Raw genomic sequence first — 27,384 nt, forward strand, 5'->3', positions numbered from 1 at the left:
ACAATTACAGGCCTGTCTCCAGTCTTCCATGGTTGTGCAAGGTGATTGAGAAGGTGGTGGCCTCCCAGCTCCAGGAGGTCTTGGAGGAAACTGATCATCTAGACCCATTTCAAAATGGCTTACGGGCGGGCTATGGGGTGGAGACTGTCTTGGTCGGCCTGATGGATGATCTTCAATTGGGAATTGATAGAGGGAGTGTGACTCTATTGGCCCTTTTGGATCTCTTGGCGGCTTCCAATACTATTGACCATAGTATCCTTCTGGAACACCTGAGGGGACTGGGGGTGGGAGGCACTGCTTTGCAGAGGTTCCACTCCTACCTCACAGGCAGATTCCAGATGGTGTCTCTTGGAGACTGTTGTTCTTCAAAATCTGAACTTTTGTATGGTGTCCCTCAGGGCTCTATATTGTCTCCGATGTTGTTCAACATCTACATGAAACCACTGGGATTGATAATCAGAAGATTTAGTGCAGGGTGTTAACAGTATGCTGATGACACCCAAATCTATTTCTCCATGTCAACATCATTGGGAGAAGGCATAACCTCCCCAAATGCCTACCTGGAGGCAGTAATGGGCTGGATGAGGGATAATAAACTGAGGCTAAATCCAGATAAGACAGAAGTACTTATTGTGTGGGGTCAGAACTCTGGAGATGATTTTGATCTGCCAGTTCTGGATGGGGTCACACTCCCCCGGGAGGAACAGATATGCAGTATAGGGGTATTTCTGGATCCAAACCAAACCCTGCTGTCCCAGGTTGAGGTGGTGGCCAGAGGTGCTTTTTATCAGCTTCGGCTGATACACCAGCTGTGTCCGTTTCTTGAGATGAACAACCGAAAAATAGTAGTACATATGCTGGTAAGCTCTAGGCTGGATTACTGCAATGCGTTCTATGTGGAGCTGCCTTTGTATGTAGTCTAGAAACTGCAGTTGGTTCAAAATGCGGCAGCCAAGTTGGTCTCTGGGTCATCTAGGAGAGACCATATTACTCCTGTGTTGAAAGAACTACACTGGCTGCCGATATGTTTCCGGGCAAAATACAAGGTGCTGGTAATTACCCATAAAGCCCTAAATGGCTTAAGCCTTGGGTATTTAAGAGAATGTCATCATTATTATTATTATTATTATTATTATTATTATTATTATTATTATTATACATTTATATCCCGCTCTTCCTCCAAGGAGCCCAGAGTGGTGTACTACATACCCGAGTTTCTCTTTCACAACAACCCTGTGAAGTAGGTTAGGCTGAGAGAGAAGTGACTGGCCCAGAGTCACCCAGCTAGTTTCATGGCTGAATGGGCATTTGAACTCGGGTCTCCCTGGTCCTAGTCCAGCACTCTAACCACTACACCACGCTGGCTCTTCTTTACCATGAGCCACACTGCCTTTTGGAGAGGAACCATCTGGAGGGGTTCATCTGCAGGTGCCGCCAACTCATCTGGCGGCTACTCAGGAACGGGCCTTCTCTGTTGCTACCCCTGGACTTTGGAAAGCACTCCCTGTTGAAATCTCTAGCAACTTAAAAAAAGGTAGTGAAGACACATTTATTCACCCAGGCTTTTAATTAGATTTATAGTTTTAAAAATCTTAATACTGGGTTTTAAATGTTTTTTAATGTTTTAAATGATTTTAATTGTTAATTGATTTGATGTTTTAAATTATTTTCATTGTAAACCACCCAGAGATGCAAGTTTGGGGCAGTACAGAAATATTTTAAATAAAATAAAATTAATAATACTAAGCTTGAAAACAACAACCCCAAAGCAGCAATACAGGCTGCAATCTCCAATTGAAGCCCAGTGGGCAAGGGAAGGGATCTTCATCCTTTCTCTCTCTGCTGGTTTTCCACTTCCAAATTGCCCCCCACCCCACCCCAGGCAAATACTAGCCCTATGGAGGGAAAGGATATGAGAAGAACCCATGTATTTGGGAGGGCCCCTGGGCCTGACTTTGCTTCTAGTCAGCCAGGTGGCAGCAGTTGCTATAAATTCTTTCCCAACAGGACCTAGTCAAGGGCATGCTTGTCTTTGGACCAAACTATTTGTTTCAGGAATAACCAGTGTGATGCAGAGGGTAGAGTGTTTGACTGGGGAGACCAGCTGAGATTCAAAATCTCTGCTCAGCCATAAACCTCACTGGGTGATCTTGGGCCAGTTCTCAGCCTAACCTACCTCATTGAATTGTTGTAAGGATTAAAGAGGGGAAGAACCATGTACACTGCCTGAGCTCTGATACAAATAAACATGCTTAGCTCAGATAGTTTTTCTTTCATCCATGGCAGATGTACGGGGCCCAATCTGGATTGTGACTGTGACACAGAAGCAGAGATGCTCCTGAACACAAAAGGTATTCATCTTATCTTGAATATTGTTTGCTAGCTGGGCCAGGTGCAGAGCATCTGTGCCACTGGCTGGCTGACCCACTGCCGCTGTCCCCACCCCCCTGCCCACACCGGCATGCTTGACTTTCTGGCTGGCTGGCTGGATACTCCCCCCCGCCTCCCCCACTTTATGGCAGGCCGGCCGGCTGGCCCGCTTCCTCCCCCCACTTTTCTGGCTTGCGGGCCATCTGGAAAGCCGGCCCACCCCCTCCTCCCAGCGGGCGGAGAGACAACAAAAGGAAATATGATAGAGATTTATAAATTAATGCATGGTGTGGAAAAAAAGAGACAGAAAGTTTTATCCCTCTTTCATAATGCTAAAACTCAGTATTATCCAATGAGGTTGATTGGAAGGAGATTCAGGACAGACAAAAGAAGGTACCTCTTAACATTAGTGGAATTCCCTTCCATAAATGAAAGTCACTGACCAGCTTCATGTGTCATTTCAAAAAAACCTCTCAGACCCATAGCATTTTCCACATATGGAACATCACCTCATTCCCTCCCTTTGTCATTTTTAAAGGGATTAATTGTTTGCCAGAAGAAAGAGGGAGAAAAAAGGCCTCCAAATATCTGAACAGGCTTCAAATATTTCAAATACTATTCAGAGATATTGGGAGCCCTATTTGATTTGTTATTTGTTGAGTTATTTGGATCGAATATTACAAAATCTGAATTGCCAGCTGAATATTTGCACTGCTCTATGGGCAATGTCAGGAGGTCAAAGAGGCCTTTAATTAGGGGTGTGCACAAAACCAGATGTTGTGGTTCAGTTCACATTAGAACTGGGTTCAAACTGGGTCCCTCGGTTCCAGCATTGATTCAGTCGAACCGACCCCTGGTCTGGTTTGAGCTTGAACCACACTCAAACCAGTTCTAAAAGGTTCTGCCATAAGGAATAATGGGGTTCAAAGTGGCCCATAATTCCCCATGGCCTGTGCCTAGGGACACCAAAACAGGTTGGGTGGTAGGGCCCCTTGGGTGCCGACTACTACCCAACCCACAAAGCAGTCACACAAACGGGTGATTTTAAAGGAATTATTCTGTATTGTGGATTCTCAGTTTGTAATAACTTCTTCATAGGGAACAGTGCAGTTCATAGGGAATCCAGCAGCAAGGCAGGCAAGCAGACTCAGAGGCACAGCAGAGACTCCACTCAGCAGGCCAGCCATCTCTCCTGATCTCTCCAGTCCACTCCAAGAAGCAGTGATTTGCTAGGCCAAGGGCTGGCCTTATATGCATTTGAATCCTCCTCCTTTCTGCTCCCCCTCCCTTGTCCCTCGTCCCTCCCCTGCCAATGGGGGCAGAGTTGCCCCAACAGCACACTGATTAGTAGGATGGCAAGCCAATCAAGGTAGAGGACATTGCTAGCCAACCAGAAGCCAGTGGCAGGAGAACCAATTGGGCATCATGAAAGAAGAGCTGTGAAATGGCCACCACCACTGTTGCAGCTTTGAAATGGCCACTGCCACTTTAAATAGCTCTAAATGACTTCCGAGCCATTCAAACTGGTTCAAACTGGTTCTAATCGAATCGTGCCAGTTTGACGTCAAGCCCAGTTCAGATTGAGCCAGCTTTTAATATAATATAAATATACGGCAGGATGATGTGCAGATCTATACTCTTATCATCTTGAGATGACAGGGCAATTCTAACTCCAAATATTGAACATTAACAGCATTATTCACATGTCAAGATTGCATATTTCTGTTACCTTCTTGCAAGCATTTGAGAAAACTATGTAAACTTGGGTGGTTAGGAAAGGGGAACATTTACAAATTATTCTCCCCCCTTTCCTCTCCTCCAGTGCACTGTATTATGTACAACACCCACTAATTCCAAATTGTCCGAGTATTCCTTTGTTTGTTGATGTATTGCAAGGTAGCACCCTAAGCTTTGAAAATACTGTTTTGCAACTCCTCTTCCTCATAATAAATAAATTTTGCAACTCCTCTTCCTCAGTCCCATACATAATGGAGCTCGGTTGCTCAGCTTTTAAGTCGACTGTACCTCAGAGCAATAATTTGGAAGAAGGAAAGATGAAAGTACAAAGCAGACAATTGTGATTAAGATAGTGTGGTAGCTACTAAAACCTGTGGAAGCAACTGTGCTTACCCTGTTGACTGGCATACAAGGAAGGTGCATCTTGGTGATATGGAGTTAGTAGACATAAGAGGTAGGAAGTGCCTGTTTTTGTTTCCTAAAAATTTTATTCTTTTCATATAGGGCATATAATTTTCTTCCTCTTGTTCATCTTCCCTACAGACTTCTTGTCCTTGTATCTAGACATTCATTTCTTCAGAGAGGAAACCATGCAGAGTTTGGTGGTGGATGTAATCATTCACATACCAATCCAAGAGATTTGAAGGCAGGGAAATGCTAATTAATCTACATTAAAGAGAAATTAGCCAAATATTAAAACAATAGAAGGGGGACAAGGGGGAGAAATCATCCCATAATGTCCTCATTAACCACAGTTGTCTTGATGAGTGTTCCATCATATGACAGTAAGTATCTGGTTTCACTTCATTAGCAATGAGGTTAATTACTGGCAAGAAAGTAGGTAGATTTGAAGTCCTCCCCCTCTCCTGCCCCTAACCATTCATGGGTGGGAATTCAAGCTCCCCTTACAAACTAATGGCTCCTAATGCTCCTCTATTTGTAAAGGCAAGACAGGTAGAACAGGGCAATTTTTCAAAGTGAGATGACAGGAATGCATCCTTCCGTTGGAACTGGGGTAAAGAACAGCAGGCATTGGGGTAATCAGCTGCACGTAGGAGAGCAGGGCACATTTTTTGAACTAAAATAGTAGGATGTGACTGCAGATACATATTTCTGGATTTACATCTTCTGAGACAGGAATTGCCAACTGGCAGTCAGCAAGAGGGTTTGTTTGTGTTTCCCCCCAGTCCCCATGAGCCAATTTGCAGTTTGGGGATCCTACAGACTTTTGGAGAGTGATCTAGTGAGCTGGCTCTGTTGTGCTTGCAGATGTATGGAGATATTATCTGGAATGCCATGGGCTCGGGATGTGCATGAACCAAGGTTTGTGCACAGGTTCAGTGCCGAATCGGTTCTGACCTCGTTAAAGAGAAATTAGCCATTTGGCACTGCAGGGAGGGGAGCAGTGAGTGGGATCTTTAAAAAAGAGGAGAGCAGCCTGCTCTCCACCAACACATGCAGGTTCCTGATGCAATGGCACTGCCCTCAAGAGCCCGTGCACAGCACCAGCAGACACATGGCATCCACACATGTGGATCATTATCCTGAACTACTTTCAAAGGCCCTGAACGATGCTCCCCTGCTAGTTCCTCTATGAGCATCTTCAGAATAGCTGAGTGGGTCTAAACCCAGCAGGTGCAGCACTACTGAGATCTCCCATTGCCTTTGAGTGGCCAAGGGTGATTTCATACGTTACAACAAATGCTTTACCCTTTTCTTCTAGGGAAGGTGCTCCAGCTCCTTCATTTTGTTTGCCATGTTTTATACCCCTTTTTCTTCTGTCACAGTAAGTCACCATGAGAAAGGTTGTTTGTCATCCAAAAGAAATAGATTTCACTGAGGGGAAAAATGCCATATGATGAAGTTGTCACTAAAGGAATGTGTGGTTAATCTGAATTCATTCACAAAGAGAACAGAAGCAATTAAAAAAAATTAAACCTGGAAAGGCCCCAGGTGAGGATGGGTACCCGTCTGATTGGTACAAAACATTCTCTGATAACCTAGCCCCATTACTGGCTGAGGTGGTTATCGAAGCTGCAAATACACATTAATTGCCTAAAACAATGTATGTAGCAAATGTGTCTCTTATACCAAAACCACAAAGGCACCCGCAGCAATGTGGAAATTATAGACCAATATCATTACTGAATGTTGATGTCAAAATCTTTGCTACAATCTTGGCAACCCGTCTTAATAGCTGTGTACATACAATTATACATCCAGGACAGGTTGGCTTTATCCCTAAGCGGCAGGGAGCAGATAATATACGTCTGGTTCATAATCTTATCCACATTACGTCCCGTAGGACCGACCAGGCTCTGCTGCTGTCCCTTGATGCTGAAAAGGTCTTTGATAAAGTACATAGAGACTTCCTCTTGGCAACTCTTGAGAAATTCAGATTCCCTACCTCTTTTGTAGATTGGGTGCGGACAATCTATAAAATGCCTTCAGCTAGGATCAATACTAACGGCCAGCAAACGGGACCCATCTCCCTTCAGTGCGGGGTCAGACAGGGCTGTCCCTTATCTCCATTGCTCTTCGACTTGGCCCTTGAACCTCTGGCTTGCACAGTGAGGCAAAATACAGGTATTAAGGGGATCACGGTAGATGGACAAGAACATAAACTTGCATTATATGCAGATGACACCCTCTTGTTTCTTTCCAAACCACAGGAATCCGTGCCTAAACCTATGGAATTACTATACCAATTTGGGGACCTCTCTGGATACAAAATTAATTGGCACAAATCCGAGGCCATGTCCATTGGGAAATTGCCCCTCTCTCATAGGGATATGCCCTAGCCCTTTACTTGGAAAACAGACTCCATGAAATACTTAGGTATTCTAATTACCAAACAACCTCATCTAATTGTCAAAACTAACTTAGATAAAATACTTTCACAGATTAAGATAGACTTCCTCTGCTGGGCTGAACTTCCACTGAGTTTGTGGGGTAAGATAGCTGTTGTAAAAATAAATGTTATGCCCAGATGTACAGGTGAAACTCGAAAAATTAGAATATCGTGCAAAAGTTCATTAATTTCAGTAATGCAAATTAAAAGGTGAAACTGATATATGAGATAGACGCATTACATGCAAAGCGAGATAAGTCAAGCCTTAATTTGTTATAATTGTGATGATCATGGCGTACAGCTCATGAGAACCCCAAATCCACAATCCCAGAAAATTAGAATATTACATGAAACCAATAAAACAAGGATTGTAAATAGAATAATATCGGACCTCTGAAAAGTATAAGCATGCATATGTATTCAGTACTTGGTTTGGGCCCCTTTTGCAGCAATTACTGCCTCAATGCGGCGTGGTATGGATGCTATCAGCCTGTGGCACTGCTGACGTGTTATGGAAGACCAGGATGCTGCAATAGCGGCCTTCAGCTCTTCTGCATTGTTTGGTCTCATGTCTCTCATCCTTCTCTTGGCAATGCCCCATAGATTCTCTATGGGGTTCAGGTCAGGCGAGTTTGCTGGCCAATCAAGCACAGTAATCCCATGGTCATTGAACCAGGTTTTGGTACTTTTGGCAGTGTGGGCAGGTGCCAAGTCCTGCTGGAAAATGAAGTCAGCATCCCCATACAGCTCGGAAGGAAGCATGAAGTGCTCCAAAATCTCCTGATAGACAGCTGCGTTGACCCTGGACTTAATGAAGCACAGTGGACCAACACCAGCAGATGACATGGCTCCCCAAATCAACACAGACTGTGGAAACTTCACACTGGACTTCAAGCATCTTGCATTGTGTGCCTCTCCATTCTTCCTCCAGACTCTGGGTCCTTGGTTTCCAAATGAGATGCAAAAGTTGCTCTCATCAGAAAAGAGGACTTTGGACCACTGAGCAACAGACCAGTTCTTTTTTTCTTGAGCCCAGGTAAGATGCTTCTGACGTTGTTTGTTGTTCAGGAGCGGCTTGACAAGAGGAATACGACATTTGAAGCCCATGTCTAGGATCCGTCTGTGTGTGGTGGCTCTTGATGCATTAACTCCAGCCTCAGTCCACTCCTTGTGAAAGTCCCCAACACTTTTGAATGGCCTTTTCCTGACAATCCTCTCCAGGCTGCGGTCATCCCTGCTGCTTGTGCACCTTTTTCTTCCACACTTTCCCCTTCCACATAACTTTCTATTAATGTGCTTTGATACAGCACTTTGGGAACATCCAACTTCTTTTGCAATTACCTTTTGAGGCTTTCCCTCCTTATGGAGGGTGTCAATGATGGTTTTCTGCACAACTGTAAAGTCAGCAGTCTTTCCCAAGATTGTGATTCCTAATGAACCAGACTGAGAGACCATTTAAAGGCTCAGGAACCCTTTGCATGTGTTATGGATTGATTAGCTGATTGGAGTGGGACACCTGGAGCCCAGACTGTTGAACCTTTTCACAATATTCTAATTTTCTGGGATTGTGGATTTGTGGTTCTCATGAGCAGTACGCCATGATCATCACAATTATAACAAATTAAGGCTTTACTTATCTCGTTTTGCATGTAATGCGTCTATCTCATATATCAGTTTCACCTTTTAATTTGCATTACTGAAATTAATGAACTTTTGCACGATATTCTAATTTTTTGAGTTTCACCTGTATTTATACTTTAAGAGGGCTTCCGTTGCTTATTCCTCAAAGATACTTTAGAGAAATTGACAGAGCTGTGAGGAGGTTCCTCTGGGGTAATGGCAGACCTCGGGTTGCTTTTAATAAACTCCAGTTGGCCGCAGACAAAGGGGGCTTCAACCTGGTGAATCTTAGATTGTACCATAACACGTTTTTAATTGCACAAGCTATCCATTGGCATGCCAACACAGATGAGGAAAGGCCAGAATGGGCTCAAGTGGAGCTAGCAGAACTGAAACCCTTGGAGGAATGGGAAGCACTTGGCTCCAGATATCTTAAACATCCCCACTACCAATCCCCTACTATACTAGCAGCCCGAGACACCTGGAAGGAACTGGCAAGGCAACTAAACTTCGATCCCTATGCCCACATGGATATGACACTGTGGGGTAACCCACATAAATTGATAGGCAAACAACCAATTTTGTGGAAACATTGGATTGATAAAGGGATTTACCAGTCATCACAGCTGAAAAATGTATATGATAGCTACAAACCCTTTGCACTCCTTCAAGAGCAGTTCCATCTACCACCGGCATGTGCCTGGCAATATATGCAACTGAGACATACCATATCGGCTCAATTAGGTCCAGACGGCTTGGCAACCCCAGCAACTCCAGCTATCTTTGGGCTTGCCATTAAGATGGCCTCTCTCCCAAAACTAAATAAGTACCTATATGCCAGTGTGCATAGAGACATAGACCCTGGGTTAGATTTACTTAGGGACAAATGGAACTTGGAACTTTCTGATAAACTGTCACCTGAGCAATGGCAAAATATTTTAAGTAGTGTTCAATGCAGTACATTGGATCTTAAATTGCGCCTCATCCAGCAGAAGATTATTTTCAGGGCCTACTGGACTCCTCTGTACCTTATGCGATTAAAAATGTCCTCAAATAGTAACTGTTGGAAATGCAATAATCCACAGGCCAATTTAACACATATGTTCTGGGAATGTTCCATAGTGCAAGGCTTCTGGAGAGCGGTCACTATGCGAATTAACTTAGTGCTGGATTCATTTCTTGCACTGAAGGATCGAAATGCAGTGTTGGGGTTCATTCCAACCAGCTGGGGACTAAAATACAGCTCTAAACAATGGCTTTGGCAGAGCCTGCTGGTTGCCAAGAGGTTGATATTGAGGCTGTGGAAATCTCCCAATCCCCCTCGGTGCGAGGATTGGGTACAGGACCTGCTTAAGCTTGTGGCACATGAAAAATGGGCCCTCTTAAAAGTAAATAAATTGGATAAATGGTCTGAAATTTGGGATAACTTTCTTAATCTTTTCTTAGAATAAGAATCTTTCTGACCTATCCACATCTTCTAATGCAATGGTGATTCTCCCTTCTTCTTTTCCTTTTTTCCTCTTTTCTTTCTTTCTTTCTTTCTTTCTTTCTTTCTTTCTTTCTTTCTTTCTTTCTTTCTTTCTTTCTTCTTCTTCTCTTGGGGTGGGGGGTATGGGGGCGGGGTGGGGGGCAATTTGGGCATGTTGTTGCAAAATATAAATTGTTATAAAATGTTTAAAAACATTAAATAAAAAATGTTTCAAGGATCTGATTAACTGAAAGAACTAACTATCCCTGTGAATATGGCATCTGACAACTCCCCCCCCTCTCCCTCCCTCCCTCTCTCTCTCTTTCTGATATCTACAATGCTCTTTGCAGATAATAATTTAACAGTATCCTTCCATCTTTTCTTTCACTATCCCATTTAATTTATTTTGCTAATTACAACTTTTTTAAAAAGCTGTGCCGAATGTTTTCCAGTTTTGACTTTCAGGCTAAAAATAGTTACAGGGGGTATATTTCATGAAAAACATTTTGTGCAAATGTTCATTTTTTAAAAAAAATCTGTTCGGTGCTGTTTTCCTTAGCTGCTTCTTCAACTCCATTCTTTCCGCACACCCTTGAATATTGCTTCTTTTTCTGAACTGGATTAGATATATTGATGATCTCAGCAAATCAGGGTTCATGTTATGAATGGGATGACATTACAATGCTAGGTAGCTAATAAAAGATGGTTACATGATTCTGTCACTGAGGGGAAATGAATTAAATTGAGAAAGAAAGGACAATGTAAATGAGCAGGTGAACATTTTCAAAGCAACGCCAAAAATTATTCAAATAGGGGACCATTTTTCAACACTGCACAAAATGTCCTCAGGAAATAGTGAGCAATTTTGGCTTCACCCTGCTTGTTAACTTTATCTAGAACCTTTTTTTTTTTTCTTTTATCTCCCTTTTCTGCATGGTCAGATTTTTTTTGTTTTTTTAAGGTGGAATATGTCTGCCAAGTCTTTGAGATAGAACTAGCCTGGATATGAATGAGTAATGGACACTTCAGCACAGACTGCCAAAGAGAAGGAAATAAAATGTTGCCTTCAGTCTCCTATCCCAGGGGTCCCTCACCATTTCTGACAAAAGTGCCTCTGGTCTGAAAGGTAGAAAGAAAGAGAATAGAAAAAGCTAACAGTTCCTAAGGTATGTGCTGATGTAACAGTAGTACCAAGGGAGAGCTCCAGTGTTCTCAAGCAAGTAATGAAAGCCAGGGATATACACATAAGCAGGCACATGGTGCTCACTAATCCAGGCATCCAACTGACCTGAAGGTTAAGATGTAAATAGTTTGGGCTTGTACTGCTAAAAGGGCCCTGAGGGGCAGGAATGCATTTCTAAACCCATTAAAGCAAACAGTATCTGGAAGACAAGTTGTATGATGATGCTGTTCATTGGGATTGCCTGTTCCCTAGAAAACTTAAAAGTACACACAGGCTGATTTCTTTACACTTCGGCCCATTTGCATGCCTATACCCTCCAAAGGCAACGTACCTGTCACATACTAGGTAAAGGTAGTGTGCCATCAAGTTGATTTTGACTCCTGGTGCGCACAGAGCCCTGTGGTTTTCTTTGGTAGAATACAAGAGGAGTTTGCTATTGTCTCCTCCCATGCAGTATGAGATGATGCCTTTCAGCATCTTCATATATCGCTACTGCCAAATATAGTACCAGTGGGGATTTGAACTGGCAACCTTCTGTTTGTTGGTCAAGCATTTCCCCGCTGTGCCACTTAAGGTGACCACATACTGGGTAGGAACTGAAAAACAAAGTTTCTACATTTGATGGACTGGCCACACTCTTAGCCACTTTCTTTCATGAGAGTTCATTTGAGCAGACTAGAAGGGTGCAAAACTCACATATTATACTGTTGCATTTTATAAACCAAAAAAAGCAGCCTATTTAAATTTGCCAGTTATGGAGGCAAATCTGTTTCCAGACCAAAATTTGTCCCAGATTTATTCTAATAAATAAATATATGCACAAGCTTCTTCACTGTGCCATCGAGTTGACTCCTGTGCTGTCGACTCCTGGCAATCACAGAGCCATGTGGTTTTCTTGGTTTACCATTGCCTTCTCCGGTGCTAGCATCCTGTTAATACAAAGTATAGATAAAAATTGATGACTTTTTTAAAAAAATGAGAAAAAAAGATTTTAAATCATTTCCTAAAATTTAAATTTGATTTTAAAAATTTTTTTTAGTTATGGTAAATATATCTTTGAAAAATAAACTGGTTTTAAAGGAAATCTGAACTTACTACAAAACCATATTCAAGCCTACATTTAAGATTATGTAAAAATTAATCATGACCATATATATGATTAAATTTTGTACACCACCTAGAGATATACATATCAGGTAGTATAAAAATATGATAAATAAATAGATATATCTAACACTAAATTATCGGCTGCTTTTCTATGTAAAGAAATGAAATGAGGGAGAGGGAATATTTGGCTTTTGAGATTAAGCATTACAAATGACATAATAAGTAGTTATTATTGTGGACCTATTAATGGGGACTAGAAAGTAATGGCTGCATTCTCACTTAACATGAAACTGGAGGTTGCTGAACCCACGGTTAATTTTTCTGACTCTGAATCACATTGTAGACGTTCGTCCAACTGCAGCCTGGCCACCTCTGCCTTCAGGTCAGGGGAGCCACTCCCTCTTCCTGGTACAACAAGACTGCATCCCAGGAAGCTCTGTAGTATTCAAGTTGCCAGACAGTGGGCAAGGCACAGAGGCATAACTATAGGGGGGCAGGGGGAGCACGTGCCCCGGGCGCCATCTTTTCTGGTCACGTGGGGGGCGCCGCCATGACCAAATTTTTAAATTGTTTTTTTAATTTTTTGTTAATACAAATGTTTCCTGCTCAGTGCAGCAGCGCTGCAGCAGTCAAGGGTGTGCGTCGGTGCCCCCTTCCCCACGAGCGGTCCCTTCCGTGCAGCCTGCGCCCCCCCCCCCATTGCTTTGCTGGCGCCTGGCGGCCAGTCAGTGGCCTGGCTTGGCGGCGGCGGGCGCTTGTGAGGAAAAACCTAAGTATAATGTAGTATGTTGGGGGGCGTGGGGCGTGGGGGGCGCCATTTCAGTGCTTGCCCCGGGTGCTGTTTTCCCTAGTTACGCCTCTGGCAAGGCATCAGAACATCTCCAGGGTGGCAGCCGTTGGCCACGATCTTCAAGGGGGTGTGCCAAGTGCAATTATGCTTTTTCAGAATGGACCACTTTAAATACTATGCAAGCCCTTCATCTGACAGCAGTTGCACCACCGCCCTCATAAGAGCCCCACAACAAAACAGTCTTACACAAACACATTTACTGGCAGTGGGGGGAAGCTGAGGGGCACTATTTTTCTGTTACTCGGGAAAGGGAAGGGAACATGATGATTTTCTAGGAGGGAATATGTACATTTATTTTATTTTATTGTTAAATTTATATACTGCCTTTCATTAAAAACAATCCCAAGGTGGTTTACAAAAATTAAAAAGCATAATAAAAATTGTATTTATTTATTTGTTTGTTTATTTATTTATCTATCACATTTGTACACCGCCCCAAACTTTCATCTCTTATGCTATTAAACAATAGCATAAAACAAGTTAAAATATATACAAAGCCTTAAAACAATTTAACAATTTAAAAATCATCCACAAATTAAAACCTTAAAATTTAAAAAAAACTGAAAAAGCTTGGGTGAAGAGGTGGGTTATCAAATGCTTTCTAAAAATGTTCAGAGATGGGGAGGATTGTATCTCAGCAGGAAACGCATTCTACAGTCTCAGGGCAGCAACCAAGAAAGCCCGACCCCGTGTGGCCACCAGCCAAGCTGGCGGCAACTGGAGACGGATCTCTCCGGATGACCTCAATGGACAGTGGGGCTCATAATGAAGAAGACATTCTCTTAGATACCCAAGGCCTCAACCATTTAGGGCTTTATGACTAGCATTTTGTATTTTGCCTGGAAACCTATTGGCAGCCAACGTAGCTCTATCAACAAAGGAATGATGTGGTCTCTCCGAGATGACCCAGAGACCAACCTGGCCACCGCATTCTGTACCAACTGAAGCTTCCGAACTACATACAAAGGCAGCCCCACATAGAGTGCATTGCCGAAGTCAAGTCTGGAGGTTACCACCAAATGTACTACTGTTTTGAGGTCGTTTATCTCAAGAAACAGACGCAGCTGGCGTATCAGCCGAAGCTGATAGAAAGTACCCCTGGCCACCGCCTGCTTATCCCCTGGTGACAAGTCACCACAGCAGCAGGAGTGCATTTTAGTCTCCATGGAGTGCTTTGCCGAAGTGAGCCATCATAAGAGCATCCTTGGTCACAGTGGGCCAGACCCCAGGATCCTTTGCCCTCCCTCATATATCCATGTACAGTTTTTATGTTTGTATTTTATATATTTTAAATCAGATATGTTGTCATATTTTAGCTTAATACTTTTAACTGTCATTTTAAAGGTATTTATTGTGTGGGGTCAGAACTCTAGAGACAATTTTGATCTCCCTGTTCTAGATGGGGTCACACTTCGCCAAAAGGAACAGGTTCTCAGTCTGGGAGTACTTCTGAATCCACACCTCTCCCTGGTATCTCAGCACTCTCATGAGAGGGCCAGTCTACTAGGCAGGACTTTAGGTTCAACCTTCAAACTTGCATTCGACTGTGCACTCATGAGTTGAGCCATCATTTTAGAAAGGTCCCCCGCCTTGTGTGGGGCACTCTTCTCTCTGGTTAATGATGGAACTGGTTCAGCAGTTTGACGGCCCATGCCTGTAAAGGGGAATCCAGGGATGAGTTCCCTTTACAAGCAAGGGGGAACCCTGCTTTTGCTGAGAGCAGTTGTTGTTTTGCACTCTGTGCATGGCCTTCACTTGCATTCTCCCCTTCAAAATGATTAAATGCACCTGACTTTTTTTTTTAATTTGGAGGAGGGAGGAGAAGCTGCAACAGTGTGTTGTGGCATAGAAGGGAAACATCTTGAATGGGTACTGAAGCGGGTTTGAAGACATTTGGGATGGAGAAGTCAACTTTGAAATCTTTTTCTAGCAAGCCTGGGTGGGGGTGGGGGGGAGATTAACAGAAGAGACAATGGAGGACCAATTCAGAGATGCATAGGGCATCTCCTCCTGACTATCATGAATGGGAGATGTCCAAATTACAATATGGCATACTCAAATTTGAGAGATAATGCTTATAGTTATTAGTAGAGAAAAATAATGGAGGTAGGGCTATTTCATTACTGCAAGTATATCCATATTACTGCATCTGCTAGGTTTTATGTAGCCAAGAAAGGTGGCAGGAGGCACAAGTGCTTGGGACTGGGGGGAATAAGAGCCAAGGATAGCAGGCAAAGACAAGGTTGACTCTTGCCCAAACAAAGCTAAAGTCTGATCTGTAAGCTGATCTGTAATCTGTAAATGCTTATTGTAATGATTGGCGATCCAATGGATTTTCTCCTAGTAGCTCAAGCATGCCAGAATCTGGAGTAATTCCATCAAAGGTTTTATTCAAAACTCAAGTTTACTCCACACACGATTCTGGCAGGCTTTTGCTCTAAAGCAGGGGTTGTAGCCTTGGGTCCCCAGATGTTGTTGAACAATGACTCTCATCATTTGTGGATGATCATTTGTGGATGAACAACATCTGGGGACTCAAGGTTGAGAACCTCTGCTCTAAAGACTTGTTCCTACCCAAACTGTTCAAGAAAGTCCTCTTTTTACATCCAGTGCTTCACTGGCTTTTCCTTGGCTCCTGAAGATTCGGGTTGGGTGAGACCAATGGGCTAAGGATGTACAAATTGATTTGACAATGAATCTATTTGGTTTGAATCAGGGGTGATTCGATTATTCTACTTTGAATAGAATCACCCTGAAAAAAGGAGCCAGATTCAGGCTAGAATCGAATCACCTCCACTTCAGACAGTTAGACCAACCCTCCTCTCCAGCCCTGGGGAGACATGCTGATCCCAGTTGGTAGACCAGCTCTCTCTGCCATTTTGAGGCCCATTTTCCCCAGCAAATAGGCCTAGAAATGGTGCCCAAATCACCCAAATTGATTTAGGTTGAATCGGAGGTTATTCATTTAGACAGATGGCCAAGACAGCTGCTTTCAATAAATCAGTTATGGTGGTCTGCAATTTGATTCTACCTCAAATAGAATTGCAAATATTCATTCGTGCACACCCCTACAATGGGCAGGTTGGTAGGTGGCATCATCCCAGAACCAGGGAGGATGTAGTAGCCCTGAGAACTTCTCTACATCCCTTACAGGCCCACCACAAGGAGCAGCAAAACATTCAGAAACCTGAAAGTTCCTTGTTTTTGCCCCAGTGGCTCCTGGCTAGGGATGTGCATGGTCCGGAGTCCCCCCCAGTCCGGCAGGGGGGGACTGTGACTTTAAGCGGGGGGTGGTAGTACTTACACACACACCCCATCGCTCTTCCCCCTCCGGTGCTGGTCCGTTGAAAAATCTTCTTGGGGCAGCAGAGTTCCTCCCTGCTGCCCCTGCCCCCGTCGTTGCTAGTTAAGGCTTAAAAGAGACGCGTGCTAGCGGCGCGCATGCGCCCTGTGCAGCATGCGCGCTCGTCTCTGACGCTGCAGCGCACGCGGTAGCGTCAGACACGAGTGCGCACGCCGCGCACGGCGCATGCGCACCGCTAGTACTCGTCTCTTTTAAGCCTTAACTAACGACGACGGGGGCAGGGGCGGCAGGGAGGAACTCTGCCGCCCCAAGAAGATTTTTCAACGGACCAGCGCCGGAGGGGGAAGAGCGGCGGGGGGGGGGAGTACTACCACCACCACCCCGCTTAAAGTCACAGTCCCCCGCCCATCCGGATCACCGGACCACCAGACCAGTCCGGCGGTCATTCCCATGGGGCCGGACCAAAACCATGCACACCACGACTCCTGGCAGTACTCTACTCTTCTTCCAGGCAGTTCAGGATAGTCCATGTTGGGTTATCCTATTTTGTTTCCAGCTCCTGTACAGAGTTAATTTTTTTGTATCTCATGTATGGAGGACAGATGGAAGATCTGCTTCCCTAGGAAGCAGAGAAATTGTCTGGGCGGTGGGCATGCTCATTCATGCATAGAAATGCTCAGAGGTCACTGCATTTGTTTTGTATTGTGATTGCTGCCTCTTGGGCAAGTTGGAACATGTCCTGCATCCTAAAATGATCCATAAGGATTTTGCAAAGGATCAATAGAAATGGATTTCATTCCTAACTTAACTGTGCAGGCTTCAGTTAATAGCATGCCTGTGGCTTTACAGTATGCTTTCTTCCAATAAGGTGAGAAATATACGTGGCCTCCAGTTCACATTATCCCTCTGTTTGTCAGGTTCATGCTGAGTCCTATTGCCAGCAGCTGCCAGTGGATCTTCATATCACCAGTGCAGGCAGGCTGGTGGGCCAGGTACATGGCAGTCAGCCACACTATTGGGCAATAACTTGAACAACAGAGTTTGGTCTCACTTATCAGGGTGGCTTGACTTAAATCAAGGCGATTTAAATCACCAAGAGAAAAAAATTACTGGTTGCAATATTGATATAAATCAAGTTTCCCATTTTCAGAGTCATGTATTTCCTGAACAAGCATGCATACGAATTGGTTACCATAACAATTAAAACATGTTGAGCTATTCTCATGATGGGGGAAAACTGGGCTAAGGGAGCCCAGTCATGTTTCCCCCCATTGTGAGAACCACCGGACTCATGGGCGAGCCTAGTGGTTTCACGGAGGCTAGCCTGCCTAAAAACCCCTCCTTTTTAAATGAGGTTAATGGAGCTTGTTTGCTTGATCATGTTGCAGCCACAGCTGCTTGCAGCCGCAGCTGACACACTCAGGGTGGTGGGAAGAGGGGAAGCAGGACCTCAGGAAGGCACCGTGTACTCCCAGCTCCGGGGGCTGGGGGATCACATGGTGGCACTCCCCTTCCCCTTCCCCCCGGAACTCCTGAGGGAACCACACCCAGGAGCAGGAGCGCCCGGCTGAAGCAGCTGCTCGGCTGGGCGGCCGATTCGGTGGCCCAGCAACAAGCAACTGTTTGTGTGTGGGGAGAGCGGGCTAAGCCTGCCCTCCCCACATAACCCCGCAAGGCTCTACACATTGATCATGTGTAGAGCCTCACTGTTTTACAACTAAATAGAGTCTTCATACAACCTTAGAGTACAATCCAGATCTATGGTGATGCCCACATGGTTTCACTATCCCAAATTGCCTGTATAGTCAAGTGACATATTTATATGGCTTTCTCTGTACACATACCAACCTACTAAGCATGATCACTGTTTTATAGCTGCTTCCCTCATACACACAAGGGAAATCTTATGTAGATTTAACTAAAGGTTTATTCAGCAATAACTCAGTTTTTCTCCTTCTCCTTTCCTTCCTTTTTCCTTTCTGACTCTCCCTCCACACTCTCTGCAGGATCCCCCCTAGGACAAATGCCCAAACAAACTACAAAAGATTACTAGATAGAATACAATCACCTGCTTGAATGCTATGGTGGCAATCTATACCAGGGAGCTAAATCAAGCCTGAATGAAAATACTGTTTTTTAAAAGGATTGAAGGTGCAGCTTCCTTTTACACACACACACACACACACACACACACACACACACACCCTTCCCCATGTCGGGTTCATCAGGATGCCAGCTACAGACATTTTCTCATCCACTTCCAAGAACAATCAACAGGCAATCTCCTTGCACCCACAGCCTAGTTAAAATTTCTTGGATATATTCAAAATTAAATGAAAATATAAAGCAATGCATTTTAATTTTCAGATAATTCATACTGAGATTTTTTAAAAAAAATTCTCATAACTATAAGCATTATGAACACAGAAAGTCTTTTTCCCCCCTTTTTCTTTTCTTTTCTTTTTTAAAAGTGTGTCTTTTGTGGTATACATGTCTAGTCCCTAGGGCCATTTTGTTGTTCATAGCAAGTCATGTATTGTGTAGAACCAGTGAGTTGGTCAGAACTATAGATGCCCTTGAAGAAAAACTACATGTGGTCCAAAATTTAGAGCAGGGATTGCTGCCACTCTGCCCTCACTAAATGGAATCCCCTGCTAATAATCTCCTCTCCAAAAGTAATGGTACTAGATAACTCAAGGAATTCTGGTTCTCCATTGATTCAGGGTGCGCCTAGGCCAGTGTTCTCTTTAAGGAATATACGTGTGCGCGCACTCACGGTTTTTGATGTCTGCTCAGTTAATTTTAGATCCTGCTCAAGTTGAATCAGGAAGGGCCCCATTCTGAATGCATGTGTGTGCACACGCTCCCTTGATACTGCCACCCAGATCAAAATTTATTCTGCACAAAGATGAAAAAAAATTAGAGCGAACACTGGCCTGGACCTATCTTTTTTTAAAAGGGTGGGCCAACCTACCTAGTTATTATTAACTTGGGGTCTTAGTATTTATCCTTTTATTTGTAAGCTGCCCAGAGATGGAAGTTTAGGGTGATGTACAAATATAATGAATACATTAAATAAATATTTATGTTAGCTCAACAAAACAGACATATTTAGAGAATTTAGTTTCAGTTCAATGTTTAATATTCTAGTTTTTTGCTTGTGACACATTGTAGTCTGGATTAGACTGATAGTAATAGTTGTCTCATATAATCTGTAGATGTGTGATATTCTTGCAGGAAGCACAGAGGATGCAACCATCCTGTGACTTAGATCACTGCTGCACAGTTTAGAGAAGAAAATGAAGAGTGTACTCTTTATTAAAGTTTCTTTGCAGTCCCAGTTCTGGGTTTAGAACTAAAATGCCTTGTGATGAGTGTACTACCTGTGCTCTAGTCCCCAGTAAGAAGCTGTTGTTGCTGCTTCAACAGCAGCAATCACAGCTTTAACAACTAGATTCTTGGCCAAACATTTCTCTGTTCACTTATTCCATGAACGTACTATAAAACTGATATAGTTCTTTTTGGTAGTAAACTTTATAGATTCTCAGCATACCCCAGAATTGAGCTATTCCTGTCTGTTCCCTTGAGTCTCTACCTGCAAATGCCTTGCCTTTTCAAGAGGACAGTATTCAGTTTCAAGTTTTAGTTCTTTATGAGGATCTGTGTACACTTTGGCATGAGAGTTCTCACACAGTACATACATTCTGGGGCTTGCCCGTGCTGTGTGTGCATACAAGGTGCACCCCCGATCTCCATGTGGTTTGCAGGGCCTGCTTCTTAAATTAGAATTATCCTCCAGGCATTGATAGATGCTGTATCTTCTATGAAGGTACAGCATCTCCCAGCATGGCTGCAACCTTCCTGCTCTTACAGTGATGCAACACACATTACCTGCATACTAGGGGTGTGCAATTCGGATTTTTGGGTGATTCGGCTCGGACCCGAGCCGAATCACCCCCGTTCTGTTTTGTGCCCGAATCTGGGTCACCCGAATCACCCTTGATTCGGTTCGGATTCGGATTTAACCCGAATCCGAATCCGAATCGATTCGGGGGGGTAAAAAGGGGCCCAGGGGCAAAATTTTGGGGTGGGGTGGTAGTGCCCAATGGGTAGAGTCTACCACCCCAATTTCAGGGGGATTGGGCAAAGTCCTGATTTTTGGTGAATTTTTAAAGTTTTAGTGACTTTGGGGCAGTTCGGGGGCATAGCATGGGATCTGGGCAAAAGGAGTGGGGTGGGGTGGTAGCGCCTAATGAGTGCAGGCTACCACCCCAATTTCAGGGGGATTGGGCAAAGGGCTGATTTTTGGTAAATTTCTGAAAATTTCATGTCTTTGGGGCAGATTGGGGCATATTGGGGCAGAAAGTGGGGGATGGGGCAGAATAGTGGGGTGGGGTGGTAGTGCCTAATGGGTGCAGGCTACCACCCCAATTTCAGGTGGTTTGGACAAAGGGCTGATTTTTTGAGAATTTTTGAAGTTTTGGTGACTTTGGGGCAGTTTGGGGGCAGAAAGTGGATCTGCCCCAAAAGAGTGGGGTGGGATGGTAGTGCCTCATGGGTGGAGGCTACCACACCAATTTCAGGGGGATTGGGCAGAGGGCTGATTTTTTGAGAATTTTTGAAGTTTGGGTGTCTTTGGGGCAGATTGGGGGCAGAAAGTGGATCTGCCCCAAAGGAGTGGGGTGGGCTGGTAGATAGTGCCTGATGGCTGGAGGCTACCACCCATCCCCAATTTAAGAGTGATTGGGCAGAGGGGTGAATTATGGTGAATTTATTTGTATGAGGTTTGTCTTCATAAGGTGAAGTGTGCTAAAGTGATTACTTCCTCATATTATTCATAGTAAAGGAAAGTGTGAAAAAGTGAAAGTGGGGTCATGAGAGTTGTTTAATTGAAAAAAATCTCATTTGCTATGATAGAATGAGAATTCACACCTCAGAAAAAACTTCTGAGGTGTGAATTCTCATTCTATCATAGCAAATGAGATTTTTTTCAATTAAACAACTCTCATGACCCCACTTTCACTTTTTCACACTTTCCTTTACTATGAATAATATGAGGAAGTAATCAATTTAGCACACTTCACCTTATGAAGAAAAACCTCATAAAAATAAATTCACCAAAATTCACCCCCTGCCCAATCACTCTTAAATTGGGGATGGGTGGTAGCCTCCACCCATTAGACACTATCTAGCAGCCCACCCCACTCCTTTGGGGCAGATCCACTTTCTGCCCCCAATCTGCCCCAAAGACACCCAAACTTCAAAAATTCTCAAAAAATCAGCCCTCTGCCCAATCCCCCTGAAATTGGTGTGGTAGCCTCCACCCATGAGGCACTACCACCCCACCCCACTCTTTTGGGGCAGATCCACTTTCTGCCCCCAAACTGCCCCAAAGTCACCAAAACTTCAAAAATTCTCAAAAAATCACCCCTTTGTCCAAACCCCCTGAAATTGGGGTGGTAGCCTGCACCCATTAGGCACTACCACCCCACCCCACTATTCTGCCCCAGCCCCCACTTTCTGCCCCAATATGCCCCAATCTGCCCCAAAGACATGAAATTTTCAGAAATTTACCAAAAATCAGCCCTTTGCCCAATCCCCCTGAAATTGGGGTGGTAGCCTGCACCCATTAGGCACTACCACCCCACCCCACTCCTTTTGCCCAGATCCCATGCTATGCCCCCGAACTGCCCCAAAGTCACTAAAACTTAAAAAAATCGCCAAAAATCAACCATGAACCGAATCACCCGAATTTTTTTTGCCCGAAATTCGGGAGATTCGGCTCGTGTCCAAAAAAATTTGGGGGACATCGGGGGTGATTCGGTTCGGCCCCGAATCACCCGAAATTGTTCGTTTCGGGCACAGATCGTTCTGTGCCCGAAATTTTTTGCACATCCCTACTGCATACAACTGAGTTCTCTCTCTGATGAGTAAGCAGTCTTCATTGTGTCTGACCCAGTATGCTGACAATCTACCTGCACTTGTTTTACAACATACTGCCTTGTGCTTAATCAGCATTACATCCCCTCGATCCACACACTGCATCCTCATCCCACACAATTGCAGTGTCCTTCATTCCCATGTTACCCCCCTCACCTAATTAGTAACTTTAATGATGGCTTATTTAATGTCGTTGTCAGCCACATGAATTATTATTGCTGCACAAAAGATCAAAGTGCAGTAACACCACAGAGCTTATTTTTAAAGTTTTCCATTGTGTCTTTGTCAGGGCTGGAGACCAATGGTCTGACTCACAATGGCCTCATTACATTCTTATATGTTGGAGGCTCTGATGCCAAGGGATATCTTCTTTATAGGGTAGACTGGATGGCAGCAGTTGCCATGTCATCCCAACATTTTGTTATTTAGTTTACATTTCATGATCGTTCTCAATTATGAAACTCTGTGAACTGTTTCTTCACCAGGAGTGTCTTTACAATGGAAAACAAGCTAACTAACTAACTAACTAACTAACTAACTAACTAACTTATGAACAAATCACCTTGAGTTAAATACAACATAATTACAAAGAAATAATCCAGTCATTTTAGATCAATTGAGGGGTGGGTGGGATCCCAAAGTTTTGAAAATCAGTACAGATGTCAAGGAGACTGTTGTAAGTAACATACTAAAAGCCCTGATTGTTACAAAAGCCCTGATTGAGCTATAATTATTGTTATTAATCGGATACTCTCAGTTCAAACCAATCTCTGAAGAAAATCAGATTTTTCTAAATCGCAGCTTGTGGATTAGGTCTAATGGGACACCACATTTAAAAAAACCATGCCGGTATTCTACCTCTTGTATGAAGTGGAAATGAATGTGTAGGAGGCATGTTTCATGAACTGCATGCACTTTGTCCTCCATATATCCCTTGAATCATGTAGCAAAAAAAGAAGCGGGAAACCTCCTGTTGTGACTGGCAGTAAATTTCATGATCCTTAATTATATTTAAGTTTGGTTTTTCAGGAAAGGTTTATATGCGTGAGCTGTAGACAAGAACAGGAATGGTGTAGTAAATGTGAAGTAGCATTCCATGGAAACCTTCACTTTACAGAAAAACCTTCCATTTAAATCTGCACCAAATACCATATTTTTATAGAGAATTTGATGCTCTACAATTTTCATATTTAACATTTTCCTGTTGTAATGATCAGGACTTTTAGTGTGTTACTTACCACAGTGCCCTTGACATCTGTACTGATTTTTAAAACTTTGGGATATTTTCCCTGTAATAAGCTAAAAATTGACCTAAAATGGACTAAAACTCAAGTTTTAAAATGAACGTACTGATTCAAAGATTTTAAAATGTCTTACAACTCAGTTCTTACTATACTTCTAACTTCTGAATGTTGTCTGGTCAGAAGTAAGGCTCACTGTGTTCACTAAGGTTTACTCTCAGGTACGTTTGCATAAGATTGCAGCCTTAGTATCGTATGAACTTAAATCAGTAACAAAAGCTGATCAAAATGTAAAGCATTTTTTCCCCCACCATTGCAACTTGTCTGTGAGCTGCAGCCCTGATCAAGGAGGTAAGGTCTAGGGTGGGCCAGGTTGAACCAGCAATGTCTGTGCCTCTCAGAGGACAGAGCTACTTCCACCGACATAGGGAAGGAAGGACTTCACCCTTCTTATTGGTTCTGCCCTTATGTCTTTGACGGGAGATAAGGGGTGAGAAAAGCATGGCTTGCTAAATTTCTGCATTTCTAAGTTGCTGTCAAATTCACAGGAGTGCGGCCAATAAAAATGGTGACAATCTTACTGGTTCCACCACCAGCTATGCTAACCTCTCTGTCATTGTTGAGGAAGTCTGAGGCCAATCCAGATACAACTTTAAACATGTCAGTTTTATGAAGGAAACAAATGTGCAGGGCCGAATGGCATATCTAGTTTGTCATATATAGTTTGGCCCTGACTGGACTGATGAAACCCAGTCTGGTCCAAAGTTTGCACTACCTTCCTCCCTCCATAATGGAATTTGCTGGTCAGTCAAAATAGGTGTGTGAAATTCACCTTGGCACTCCCTTTCTTTCTACTGCTTGGGCTTCATTGCCCCCCTACTTTCAGACTTTCAGGTTCATACCCTAAAAGAGCCCTTGTATTTGCAAGAATTACACAGAGAGATTTCTTCAGGTATCTCTCCTTATTATAGTGTTCCAGCAATGGGAGATGTGCCTGGTGATTTTTCCCCCTTCCCATTGCTGACACAAATGTCCCATTGCTGACACATAATCCCTTAACACACTACAGTCTAGATCAGGGATTCTCAGTGTTTGGTCCACAGATGTTATTGGACTCAACCCCCATAATCCCCAACCAGAGGCCACTGTGGCTGGGGATTATGGGAGTTAAGCCCAATAACATCTGGGGACTCAACGTTGAGAATCCCTGGTCCAGATAGTACTAATGGTGCAAAGATCATGCTTGCCAACCATGGACCAAATGCCCTTTTTCTAATTCTGCCTAATACATATCCTTCAACACCACCAATGAAAATAGGGACATGCCTGTGAATGTGTAGGGGGCAATCTGGGAGGTGTTGTGTACAATTCTGACTACACCCATGCCACACAAATGGACAGGTAATAAAGTGCATGCAGAGCATATTATTTCAGATTACCACAGCAGATGAGCCAAGTCCATACCCTTCAATACTTCACAGGTGAAAAGAGGAAGAAGCTTGTAACAACCAATTCTCATAGTAAGAATTACTGCCTGGGCTCCAGCAAGGGTGGGCTTGTTGGAACTGGGACTCTAGCAGCATCTGCTCCCAGCAGCAATATATCCTAATGACCACTAGGGGCTTTATGAGCATAGAGTGCAGGACTCTGGAAGCAGAGAAGAGTGAAGATTGCCAGCATCCTCCTATTCTCTTCTTGCACTGATTGCACACTTCACAAGGAGTGTGAGAAGATGCGTTCTTTGCAAAGCTTGCAATGGTCCGATTGGTCCCCAAAGAGCTGGGGATGGTGGCAGGGGGCATCTTGCCACTCTGTCAGCATCCCAATAAAGTGTAGGCCTTAGATCAGGGTTTGAGACAGGATTCTATATTTTACTTCACATTTCTAAGGAGGCTACAAGATATCTGGATTTGAAATCCTGATTTCACATTGCAAAGTGAATTCTTTAAGACTTCACTTTTTCTCAAAACTCAACCAATTTCTCATCATCATTGAATTTGAGGTCCATGTGACCACACAGGGGCCTCCTCGGGAATATGACAGGCACCTCCTTGAAAGTTCAGCTTTGTTTTTAAAAAGTTTTTAAAATATTGAAACCATAAGGAAAAGCATGCAGGCACTATTCTGCCCAATTACTCATTGAAAAGTAAACTTGCTCCAAAGGCACTGGGATAACTGACAAGTAAAGGTAAAGTGTGCCATAGTCTAGGACAGAGTTTCTCAACCACCGGTCCGGGGACCGCTGCCGGTCCCCGAAGGGTTGAGCGCCGGTCCCTGACTGGGAGTCAACCCCCCCCCCCCCACAACTGCAATCAAGGCACTCACTTCCTCAATTTTGCACATGGTAAGGAAGAGGAAGAGTATCACCTTCTTGTCCCTTGCCTCCACGTGCTGCTGTGATCTTCCTACAGCTATTTTATTCCCTATCTTTACAGCTTCAAACTGTATGCGGTGTGGAAGGTATGCCACCTGAAGGGCTGCCACTTGAAGGGCTGCTGGTTCTTGCATGCTCATTGTTTGCAGCCAAAGGTTGATTGATTGAAACCCAGCTGCCTATTGTGGTCGAGGCGCCTTGAGAGGGAACGCTGTTTCCCTCTTGCATCGGTGGGGTGTTGTGGTCCCTCTGCCCCCTGTAACCCCCTGGTCTGCACCGCCGGTGGAGGACGGCGGTCCCCTTTATGACCTCGCCGGGTGCGGGGGACAATCTCTGGCCGGGATCATGCCGCGGTGAGGGCTAAGCAGAGGAGGGAGGGAGGAGGGCCGCCTTGGCTCACCTCGCAGGTATGTGCAGGCAGCATGTGGGACCACGTGAGCTGCGTGGCCCCAAAGGCAGGCTGGTGTGATTGGCTCCCGCAGGGGAGTTGGGAGGGGGGCACAGGAGTGCACATTGTGAGAGAGGATGGGGAACACTTGCTACACTCTGGTGCGCAAGCACAGTGGCGGCAGCTCTTGGACCCAGGCGACCTTCTGAGTGCAGTCCGGTGCACCATTGCCTCACCCACCCTGAACAGTGCCTCGTCTCCCCAGCGAGGAAAATGAGGCATCTACCACTACAACACCCCACACCCTCCGCCATCTCAGAATCACCCCCTTTCTTTTAATGCCAGGTCTCCACCGCTCTTCTTCACATTTTCTTTCACCATTAAAAAAACCCCATTCCCAGCACCTGCCATGTAACGAATTTAACGAGTTTTGGAGGAGCTGCACGGGTTTCATTAGGTCCACCTCACAAAGTGCACATCTAAGAGCAGGATCCAGATCAAGTCAGGTGATCATGACCAAGCAGCATTGACACAAATGAGAGATGACTAAATTAATTTCAGTGGGTGGTCGTGACTAACGTTGTCTGGATCCTGCCCTGCGACTACACAACTCCTGCTAAAACTCCACCTCCATCATGAGAGGGTTAAACTGTAGATTTCCGGCTCTACTGAGCTTGCCCTGCTCTCCTCTCCTCACCTCCTTTTTGCTTTGCTTGACATCCAGCCTGATGAAGCATTTTGGGGGATTCAAAAGCTTGCTTGTGCGTTGTTTTCATTGCCCCCATGTAGCTTTTGAATTTTTCTAATGGCCCAACATCCCCTCTCCATTGAGTAATCACAAGCACCTCCACCCCCACCCCACACATACTGAAGACATACTGGAGACAAATGTGTTCACCCAGGCTTTTAGATTCAGGGGTTCTCAACCTTGGGTATCCAGACATTGGTGGA

At 44.2% G+C, this 27,384-nt stretch overlaps 1 long non-coding RNA gene across 5 annotated transcripts in view; it reads left to right on the forward strand.

Moving 5' to 3' along the window:
* The window catches only part of LOC128348840 (uncharacterized), a 133,211-nt gene that overhangs the window by 99,965 nt on the left and 5,862 nt on the right, over positions 1-27,384 (forward strand). For 4 of the 5 annotated variants that reach the window (XR_008318375.1, XR_008318374.1, XR_008318372.1 and 1 more), the window contains one exon: positions 2,287-2,351. This is a non-coding gene — a long non-coding RNA (uncharacterized LOC128348840). Of the gene's footprint in view, positions 1-2,286; positions 2,352-3,468; positions 4,332-27,384 lie in introns of those variants that run through there. The other variant, XR_008318373.1, reaches the window with a different exon arrangement.

This window comes from Hemicordylus capensis, chromosome 3 (assembly GCF_027244095.1).
Source record: "Hemicordylus capensis ecotype Gifberg chromosome 3, rHemCap1.1.pri, whole genome shotgun sequence".
In the NCBI taxonomy this organism is placed as follows: domain Eukaryota; kingdom Metazoa; phylum Chordata; class Lepidosauria; order Squamata; family Cordylidae; genus Hemicordylus; species Hemicordylus capensis.